This window comes from Triturus cristatus, chromosome 7 (assembly GCF_964204655.1).
Source record: "Triturus cristatus chromosome 7, aTriCri1.1, whole genome shotgun sequence".
NCBI classification, from domain to species: Eukaryota; Metazoa; Chordata; class Amphibia; order Caudata; family Salamandridae; genus Triturus; species Triturus cristatus.
This window is the reverse complement of record NC_140590.1, coordinates 704,749,489-704,760,496: the sequence shown is the minus strand read 5'-3', so window position 1 is coordinate 704,760,496 and position 11,008 is coordinate 704,749,489.

Sequence of the window (11,008 nt, the reverse complement as noted above, 5' to 3'; positions counted from 1 at the left end):
GTCCAACATTGTTGAATCTTCAGCATACTATAGACTCCCCCCTCTTTTGCCAATACTACAAAAGGAGCAAGACGATTTTGCAAAACCATTGATCTCATTGCACCCATTTAAGTATCTATCTTCAAAAACCCACAAGCCGTATCCGTTGATAAATGATCAACCACTGTAGACAATTTTCTAATTTGATGTGAGTTCAAAATTACTCCCACTGAAGGTATCAATGCACCAAAAATATCACCCACTATTTCAGCAGCACTAATTCCTCTTTTACTCTGTGTTAGTTTCTTTTGATTGGTTCCATGATCCTCATTCATATGATATATTTTGGGAAACACTATACCCATACAACACCCATACCAATGTTGTGGCAACCTATAATAAGCATTTCTACCACACACATAATCAACTCCAGGATAAACTGGATCAGTGCCACCTCATAGTCCCCAACCCCCTGTAATCAGGAAGGTATGTTCACATTAACTAGAACCAATGAAATAATTGTTATATTGAGTCTTTTGTCTTAGTAAGCAAAGCTTCCCTTTGTGGTGCCAGCCTAGAGTCATTGCAGCATATGTCTCGCCTTTCTTGTAATCACCCTCCCTGTGAGCCCAAGGAGGTATATTAGTCTTTTGTTCTCCAGCTCTTTTAAAATCTTGTCGCCTATCTTCTACAATATTTATAAATGCTATATCTATATTATGTTAACTACAGGTTTTATTATTGTTGTATCCAAGTTTTCGTCCCAAGGGCCACACTTACCGGTGGCCCGCAATGTAAGTCAAATAACGAGCAGTTGGCAACGTAGAAGGTTCAAGCGTTTATTGGCCAAACAGGAAACTCTACATAGAGGAGCCTCGTCGATCCTCACCCAAGGGGTGTGCCGAGGAAGACTGCTGGCTCCTTGTCAAACTCATACTTTTATACATTACAGCGCAACATACAAAGCCTTATAAATGGAAAAGTACCAGCCAGTCTAGGCGCTCCTAATGAGCTCATCCTATATCTAGTTTCAATGATACAAAAAGGGCTACTATCTTTAAGAATAGAAGGTCGACCGGGTGACTCCCTTCTCGTCCCAGGTTCGGAAGGAATTTGCTTGGTACTCCCTTTTGGCAGATGTGACCTTGCTTCTCGGTCGTAAATACAATTCCGCCTGTCTTCTAAAACTAGTGTCTGCTGAACGAGGAAAATATGGGTTCAGGGAACCACGTGATTGTAGCTCCTTTAGATGAGAGAGCTGAGGGCCAAGATGGCCGCGGTTCTGTTTTCGGCCCTTTCCGCCTTACTTACTAAATGGATGCAAAAAGGGCCTTCTTACAGGGCTGAGTCGAATAAGTTAGTTTTAGTTACACTGTGCTAATCATATTCTAAAATTTGGATCCTACAGATTATTATGATGCGCATATACTGTATCTATTGTTTTAGTTGTATGGAAGAAATCTCCCTTATATTCTGCATTCCTCACACTACTCACTATTATTCATATTCTTCTTAATTGGAACCTCTGAAAATACTAAATCATAGTTGGAATAGAAGTACTGAAATTGTTCTTTGCTATAGAATACGCTAGTTAGTACACTACACAAAATGACATATGTTAATGGAAGATGGTGATAAGCCACTCCTTCCGAAAGAGACAAGGGTAATTGCATGCATACCGAACAATCTTTTGCATCCATAGTGTCTACATACTCGTGCAGTAATTTTGTAAAAACATTGAACGAGAAGTCATTAATAGAATTATCTTGATGTAAGTCACTTCCGGTTAGTTTTTTAATATTAGTCTCTGGATCTTCTTTAAGATCGTTCTATACGTTAATTTTTTAATCAACATGATTACTAGTAGTATTAACTTTAGTAGGATACATAAAATAAGGCACTATTAAAATTAGTATTAACCATACGAACAATATTAAAAGGATACTTATAAAGCAAGCATTAAGACATCTTCACCTAGTTAAACCCTGATTTTGATTAACAGCCTCATTTCTAGCCATTTTGTAAGGGGATCTATAAAAATTAAAACTAGCCAAAACTTTCCATTTGATAAAATTTGTGTATCCCACACTTTTCAAGCCTCAGGCCACGATTAGATTTGATCTCAAAATCTCTCTCTTTTTCTGCACCCTTTTTCTTTAGCACAGGTTGTTTATGGTGGCTCACATGATGAGTTGTTTCTAGTACATGATTCGATTATTTATTTTTCCCAAATGGTTGTTGCAACAGCCAAATATGTCCATTCATGTGCTGTATACTTATTGTTTGGTATTTTTGATCTTTTAATCTGCGTACTGCATTTTCTTCTCCTTCAGTATCACTTTGTTCAGATTGGCTAGAAATTTCAATTATTATTCTTGGAACCTTCTCATTTAAAGTGTATTTCACTTTCTTGAGTCCGGTAGGCCATTTGTCACCATTTCTTGTTCTTTTCCCGGAAACACTGTCTATTTATTTCGATTCAGGAGTTCTGTTAGCCGATTCCCTTTTTTCTTTTTCTTGGTTTCTTTGAGGGACCAACTCTCTTCTAGCATTAGCAATGACAGTGTTACTACACCCAGTAGCTTGTGCCCACTTTACTTAATTCTCAGTTTGTTCAGGTTTCTTTCGTTCTCCTTGTTCACCTTTAACTGCCTCTGTCCTTTCAAGTGGACATGGGACTCAACGTGTAGGACTTGCATGAATCCAATTGGGCAAGCCTTCACATTTAACTGGTGTTGTTGTCACAAGAATCATTTGATATGGCCCAAGCCAACGAGGTTCCGAACACAACTTCCTACATGTTTCTTGATGAGCACCCACTCTCCAGGGCTCAAATCGTGTGCTTGTTCTTGTTGTACTGTAGTAGAAACTTCTCCAACCTGATGAGACACAGAACGCACATCATCAGCAAATCCTTTGCAATAATTGAGCACTAAATCATCAGTTATATTCATCAGTTGATTTGCAGGGACTGTTGGCTGTCTCATAGGCCTTCCCATCACAATTTCATGAGGTGACAGTCAGTTCTTCTGTCAGGGATACTTCTCAAACTCATCAAAACCAATGGCAATGCATCAGGCCATTTTAGTGTTGTGGATGCACAAACTTTAGCAAGAATAGACTTCATTGTGCCATTTACTTGCTCAACAACACCTGATGCTTCAGGTCAATAAGCACAATGTAGTTTTTGTTCAATTTGTAATGCTGCACACATTTTCTGAATTATCTCATTATTAAAATGAGTTCCTCTATCAGATTCCAATGAGACTGGAAATCCAAACCTTGGAATTATCTCTCTAAGATGCAGTTTAGCAACAGTTTGGCTGCTTTTTGTCTTGTTGGATGTGCCTCAACCTAACAAGAAAACAAACATCACTAGAACATATCTTAGTCCATGGCAAGAAGGCATTTCGATAAAATCTACTTGCATGCGTGTAAATGGACCAGCTGCTTTTCCAATTCGGCCCAAGCTGACAACTATTTTCCTCTCTGCATTTTGTTGCTGACCAGTTACACACCTTTGACAGAGACTTTCTGCAATGACTCTAAACTTGGGATTAAACCAAGTTTGTTTAAATAGTCTAATCATAACATTCCTACCCACATGTGTAGGACCATGACAGACTGGTGCCATCTGGGACAACAGACTATCTGGTAATATTGGTCTTCCATCAGTGTAAGTCCGCACTTCATCATTAGCCCTGCGTATACAACCTGCTTTGATACAAACTTCTCTTTCTTCATCACTAGCTGCATCGTGTAACTGTCTAATTTCTTCCCATTTTTCATCAGACGCAAATATCAGAATACATTTTACTTGACCAGATCGTTCTTAAAATTGTTCCACATTGATTGTAAATTAATTTTGAGCACAATAACATGCAATTTCATCAGCATATCTATTACCAACTGTGCCATAATCACAACCAGATGTATGTGCTGAACATTTCACCACCCCAATTTGTGCTGGCAATTGTAGTGCCATCAACAGATCCTTTACACACTTTCCGTTTCGTATTGGTGAACCCAAAGAGGTTAAAAATTCACGTTGGAACCACAACTGCCCAAAATCATGCACAACCCTGAAACCATATTGACTATCCATAAATATGATTATTCACATGTGGTTTCCAAGACAACATGCCCTATTTAGTGCAACCAATTTAGCCACCTGTGCTGAACTCACTCCTTTCAACCATGATGCTTCAATAACACTTGACGCTGCACAAATCTTATATGCAGCTTGCAAGGTACCTTCTTGATCTCTCAAGCATGATCCATCCACAAACAGTACAAAATCTGATTCAGACAAAGGAGTGTCCTGTATGTCAGGTCTCGGTTTTGTACACATCTCAGTAGCATCCAAACAATCATGATCTGCCTCATCCACCACCACTTTGTGGAAATTTAGCTTGCAAACTGAACATTATCTGGGCCATCTTGCCTCTCCCCAGCGCCACGCACAGCGAATGCACGGCCGCCATTTTGGGCACCCCACTCTCTCCCCGCTCATTCTCGATCGCCAGCGCTTTCCCCTGGCGCCGCGAGCATCCCCCGCGCGCCGGCCGCCCCCGCTCTCTCATACACGGGCCATAAACCCTCTCCTTCTGCGCGACCCTGCTACGGAACCACATCCGACCGACATCCCATACATGGTCGTGCCTCTCCTTTGATAACCCCCTTCCTCTGCGCCCCATTGTCCGAACTGGTCCCAGGCCATCACCTAGCCCTGCGGATGCAGTTTATTACCCCTACTGTAAGGGAAACACCCCACATCAAAGGGATTACAGTAGATCAAAGCCCCTACCCCTGAGACCCGACCGGTCACACACACCCCCGGGAACTGGCGGAATACCCTGCTGCGCGATAGCCATCTCCTACTGCGGGTGAGGTGGGAACTTCTACTGTAGCTATGTGTGGGATCGGATCTGAGCCGGGGCTTCAGGGGATGTTCTCTCATGCATCAAGGGAATCTCAAGAATGTACTATGTGTAATAAAGCAATAAACCTGTGTATAAGAGACCAGGTCTCAGAGATGCAGTTAGAGCACCTCGTGACGATACCTTGCTGTCTGATCTGATGTGTTCTGCTCCGACGGAATAAAACTTTGTTTCCTGCCTTCCAGTCTCCGGCGCCTGCCTCTTTCATTGGTAAATTATCGAGTGGTATGAGAGGCGATTACCGCCGGGCAATACTTGAAAGGTTATCGACTGAAACTGCCGCTACCATTTAACAACTTCACAACTTGGATTTGGCAACAAGGTAGCTGGATTCAAATGTGTACAACTTGTCACTGTCACATTTTCAGCTCCCAAAATCACTCTTTCATATTTTGTTAACCAACTTCTTGTAAGATGCTTTGTGTGAGTTTGGGTTAACAAAATCTCAACTGAATGTGGCACATACACTTTCAATGGATGTCCCATCACAATTGATTTACTCTGCTCAAAAGTCATACAAATAGCAACAACTGCTTCTAAACAACCAGGTAAAGCTGCAGCCATGGGATCCAATGTGGCAGAGAAACATGCCACTGGATGGCGTACTGTTCTGTGCATTTGTGCTAGAAATGAAAGTGCACATCCATCACTGCAAAATAACGCAAAATCCTTATTGAAATCTGGCATTCCCAATGCGGGTACTCGACACAAACTGTCTCGCAACTCAACCAATTCTTTTATGTATTCATCATCAAGATGTATTGGATCTGACACATCTTTGTGTGTCAGTCTTTGTAATGGCTTGGTTAGCAAGGAGAAACTATTAATCCACTGTGCAATATCCAACCATTCCCAAAAACATTTAAATTTCTTCCTGAGTTTTTTGGTGGATTCATTTGCAAAATTGCATTAATCTGATCTTGAGACACTTTCCTGATTCCCTACTCAATTTTGTGAATCAAGTAAAGAACTTTTTTGACAAAATAGTAATTTTGCTGGTGACACTTTATGCCCACCTACTGCCAAATGGTTCAGTAGAGCAATTGTATCTGTCACACAAGCTTCTTTTGTTTTTGATGCAATCTATATATTGCACTAGGACTGAATCATTAGGCATTACCAGTGATTCCAAACATTTCTTCAATATCCGATTGAAAATTGATGTGCTGTCTATATACCTTTGAGGAACTTGGGACCATGCCAAAACACGGTTACCGAACCAGAACGTAAAAAAATATTGGCTATCTGGATGCAAAGGTATCGAGAAAAATGCCTGACATAAATCAATCACTGTAAACCATTCTGCTTCACTGGGAATTTGATAAAGAATCACACCTGGATTTGGCGCTATGGGATAACAAGGTATTACTATCGGATTTACTTTTCGCTAGTCCTGAACCATTCTGTACGTCCCATTAGGTTTGCAAATTCCCATTATAGGTGAATTGCATGGACTCCCTAAAATCTCTTTTAGTGTACCTTGTTCAATCAACATTTCAATCACAGGTGTTACTCCTGCAATCATTTCAGGGCTCATTTTGAATTGGAGCTACTCCTTTCATCAATCCAATGCCTTTCCCTGAAAAATCCCACACATCCGTCAACACCGTGTCTCTCAACTCAACAGGAAAATCATTTGCTGTAAATAGAGGATATAAATCATTCACTTCTGTTCTGTGCCTTGCCATTTCAAAAACAACAGCTTTGTCTTTTGTATGAAATGCTATTCCATCTGGTGTACAAGCAAATCCCTTCCCAATAGGTTAACCGGACTTGTGTCACACACCGCAAATCGGTGTAAATCTTGGGATCCTCCAATTTGTGCTTTCAATGGTTTTGTTACGGAGGTCTTAATTTGTTTGAAACTCCTACAACTTGGATACTTTCTCCCAAGAGGGGTAGGTTGGGAATTTCCACAGTTCTCACAGTGGAACAAGTAGCACCACTATCTATGAGGAACATAATTGAATTTCGGTCAACCTCACTATCCACATAGGGACCACACTGAACTACCTCTAAGGATGCTCCAAGCACGCACTACTTCTCCCTTCTCAGGCACCGTAATCGAGATGTATCTGAATAATTTTCTTGCCACTGCATCAAATATTGTAAAGCCACCTGCACATTTGAACTTACTTGATTATCTGTATGATAACCCAAATTTGCACTGTATTTTTGTACTTGACCATTCACATTTTGATTTTGCATAGGAGCTTGAGGTATCTGCTGACCTTGTCTTCTTCCGACTGACATTGGCTGATTCTAATGATTCATCTGCATAGGATTCACTTCATTTACTCCTGTGACAGCATTGTTTATCATTAGACTTCTACACTTGCGCTTCCAATGCCCCAACTCGCCACACGCTTGACAAGGAAACTTCTTTTTCAATTCATCTCTATTACCTCTACCTCTACCTGGCAGAATCTGTATCATTTGTGTCACAGTATTTCCATTCAATACTATACCTCTCATACTGGTAGTAGTCTGGCCAATTCCTTGGTAACTTTCTACATAATCTGTATTCACAAATCCTCCTTTCTTCACCGCTTTCATCTGAGCTAGCATTAGTTTTTCTCTCATCTTTTTGTGTCTTGTATCGATGTCATCATTACAATACTTCGATAACGAAGAAGTTTATTGATGGTCTTGCTCTGCCAGCAAATCAAATGCTGCTGTATCATAACACTAATTTCTGGTCTCAATCCATACGCAAACCTATATACAAAACGTCCAATATCTTTTTCAGTAATGTTCTTAATACCACTGTACTGTTTAAACACCTGTAGGAGCCTATCATAATAAGTATGCACTAACACTTTCAATTCTTGAGTAGTTCTGTCTATTCTCACCCAATCTGTTTCATTTGGTAAAATCTTCCCTTTCAAATAGGTAATAATCTGATTATATTTTTTCATAACCTCTTCAGATGATGCTCCTGTTTTTGAATCTCTTGCATAGTCTTCTTTTGGCCAATCAACAGAAATTTTACACTCAACCCACAAATCTGCAAAAACAGGCCATCCAAATCCTACCACAAGACTTTCAAAACTTTCATAAACCTTTATACTCGTTTGTACCATTCAACGGGTTTTTCTCTCAACCTTGGCAAATCATTTGTAAATTATAATATATACTGCCTTGACCATGGGACATGAACATACCCACCTCCTGGTCCTTCTCTCATAGGATATATCGTCACATCAACTGTTTCTGCTCCTGTCTCCCTCACCGGATACAATGGTAAAGCCACTAAAGTCACTGTTGTATCTTCCTTCTTTTTAGCCCATCTTCCTTTCCAATGATCTATCTCTCCCCATCGTTTTAGTGTGTTAAATAACTCTTTAATTTGTAAACGTTTCCCTGAAGCATTCAAACTCTCCAAATCTTTATCACTAAAATCTCATCTATATGTCTTTTTTAGGGCTTTAGACTTCTCTATGTCAACTACATACATTTGTGCAATCTCAGAAAACTTTTCATGTAGGTTTCTTGCTTTCTTTGTAATGTTTTTACACATAAACAGTAATTCTTAATCCTGATATTTACTTAATCTATCTGGGCTGGCTGTACCAGGAGTCATTTCTTCCAAATCTGCTTTTAATTTACTCGCATCTACACCTGAATTATTATTATTCTGTACACTACAACCAGGTGATATTTCTGTTATCCATTCATCTAATTCTTCTGGCGAAGGACCTAAGGATTTCTGAGTATTTTCACTTGATTCTCTTCTTAATACTCCTAATGAAGGTGTCACTCTTTTTCCACTCTGCAATAATCTTTTTGGATCCAAATGTATACCTCGTTTTAGAGTTTCCACTGATCTTTCGGAAATGTTCATTAATGATTCTGATTCTCTCGTAATTATACTTACATTTGTTCCACCAATTTCATTTAGTCCTTGTTTATTCTCACGTATTTTTCGGTAAACTGTAGGAATTCCATTCATGTTCCTATCGGGTATTGTGAAAGCATGTACTTGAGAAATAACTTGTCCATCATTGTATAATGGAACTATCTGACCTTCAGTTACTGGAACTGACAAAACTTCTGGATTCAGATTCATTTGTGTTATTTTCCTTACCAAATCTTTCTAACTGGATTTTGATTCTGACTTACACTTACAGAATTTTTCTCTTAGGAGGCTTCTATCTGAATCAATGGAGCACTTGGTAAAGGATTTATCTCTATCCTATCCTGTTCTTCTTGATATGGGGGGGAAGTCTATTCATTAATCATTTGTTTAAACATTCATAATCTATGTCATCAATACCTTCGACAACATCAGTATTTTTAGATTTTTGTTCCTCAACATTCTTCTTTTTCTCCTTACATTTTTCTCCTTCTTTAAACTCTGCTACCATAACCGGAAACATTCCTGCTCCTTCTGCTACGTCTCTTCTCCACAATTTCTTTTGAGCATCCCATTTTGCTTCTGAATATCTACTCAGTATTTTTGAATTTATTCTGATACCTATCTCATTCTCTTTTGTATGCTTCATGCTCCCATTCTTCAAGAGCTTCATACTGCATGTGTCTAGGATTAGGTCTCAAATCATTCATTTGTCTCAGATTCTCTAAAATTCTACTATTAAAAGTACCATTCTCGGGAAATGCTAAAATACCATCTTGCTCATTGTATTTCATCCAATTTTCTAACCAAGTATGTGTATGGTAACCCCTTTCTAATGACATAAAAGAAGCGGGTGTTCCTTCAGGAGATACAGGAATTTCTTCTCTAATGGGTATAGGCTCATCTTTACTAAATAAAGTGTTCAACATTTGTAATAACTTAATGATTATTCCACACTAACACTAAACTATATGAGTAATTCTTCAACTATTCTTCTTCTGTATTATGATTCTCTACTACCAGCCAGAATTAATCACACTGTCCAATAACAGCGCAGTTCACACCAACCAACCAATATCAACACGGCACTTTCAGTGACAACTTCACATCAACTTACCAATTGTCAGGAATGACTCTGTGATCGCCACCATCCAAGGGCTTAGAATCAGTAAATGGTACGAAGTCAGGAAATATCCATGTTGGAGGAAGCAATTACTTTTTACCTGACTTCTCCTGAAACTCCTTCTAAAAGTATTTGGCCGATGAAAGATCTCAGAATTCCAACATGGCAGCCAACTTAAAGACTAACGCAGTTAGTGTTCTATGCCACAGTAATCTTCAGGTTCTTCCAAGTTTGACTGATCCAGCACGAGCTTCGCTCTGTGCACTTCAACTATAGCAGTTGCGAGTGATGCAGTGTCTCATAAGTGCACCTGTTTTTTGACAGAACTTTCTGAAGAAAACAAACTCCTCCTTTTTGGTTACACCTATCATTGGTAGGCTAGTTTGCACACCGAGGGGTTTTATTCTCCTCTTTGAAATGTTGTTTTAATTCCAGTCTTCGAAACTCCAGCAAGAGGATTTCAACGCTTTTCTCCTGAGAAATCAGTCAGTTAATCAAGACTCTTTTTCCATAGCGGTCTTCAAAGCTTTCTTCAAGTAAGGTTTCCTCCCTTATTTATTCCTTTGGGTACAGCGCTTGATGAGTACAAGAGAGGATAGCCATTAAGACTTTGTTATTGCAAAAAGATGTAAAGAAAGAGACTTATTTAAATAATTTTCTTCTTCTCACCATGATAGAGTTTCTTCTCAGAACTACCCAATCATTCAGGTTTATCAACATCACATGAGAGAGAGGTTATTGCTTCATAGGTTCTAGGTATTTTGAGATAGATTTTAAAATATTGAAGAATATGTTATTTGTAACATAAGGGATTGGCATGTTGTTTATGTACGTTGTCTTTTCTAGATACCAGTCTTCAGCACAAAGTCCAATAAAGAAAGAAGAAATTCTAGAAGATTTGGAGGGCATAGTTGAAGGCAGTGTAAGGAACCTGGGCAGTTTCTCTTTTCTCCTCGCATCCCCTCTTCCACCTGTTGTGTGCTGGCAGATGTGAATTCTTCCTGTCGGTAGACATTGGTGGGCATTGGAGAAATATTCTTCTGCTCCTGAGGAATCCGTTAGCATAAGGTCAGATTTCTGACACCAATACCAGCGCTGCACTTTTGTGTA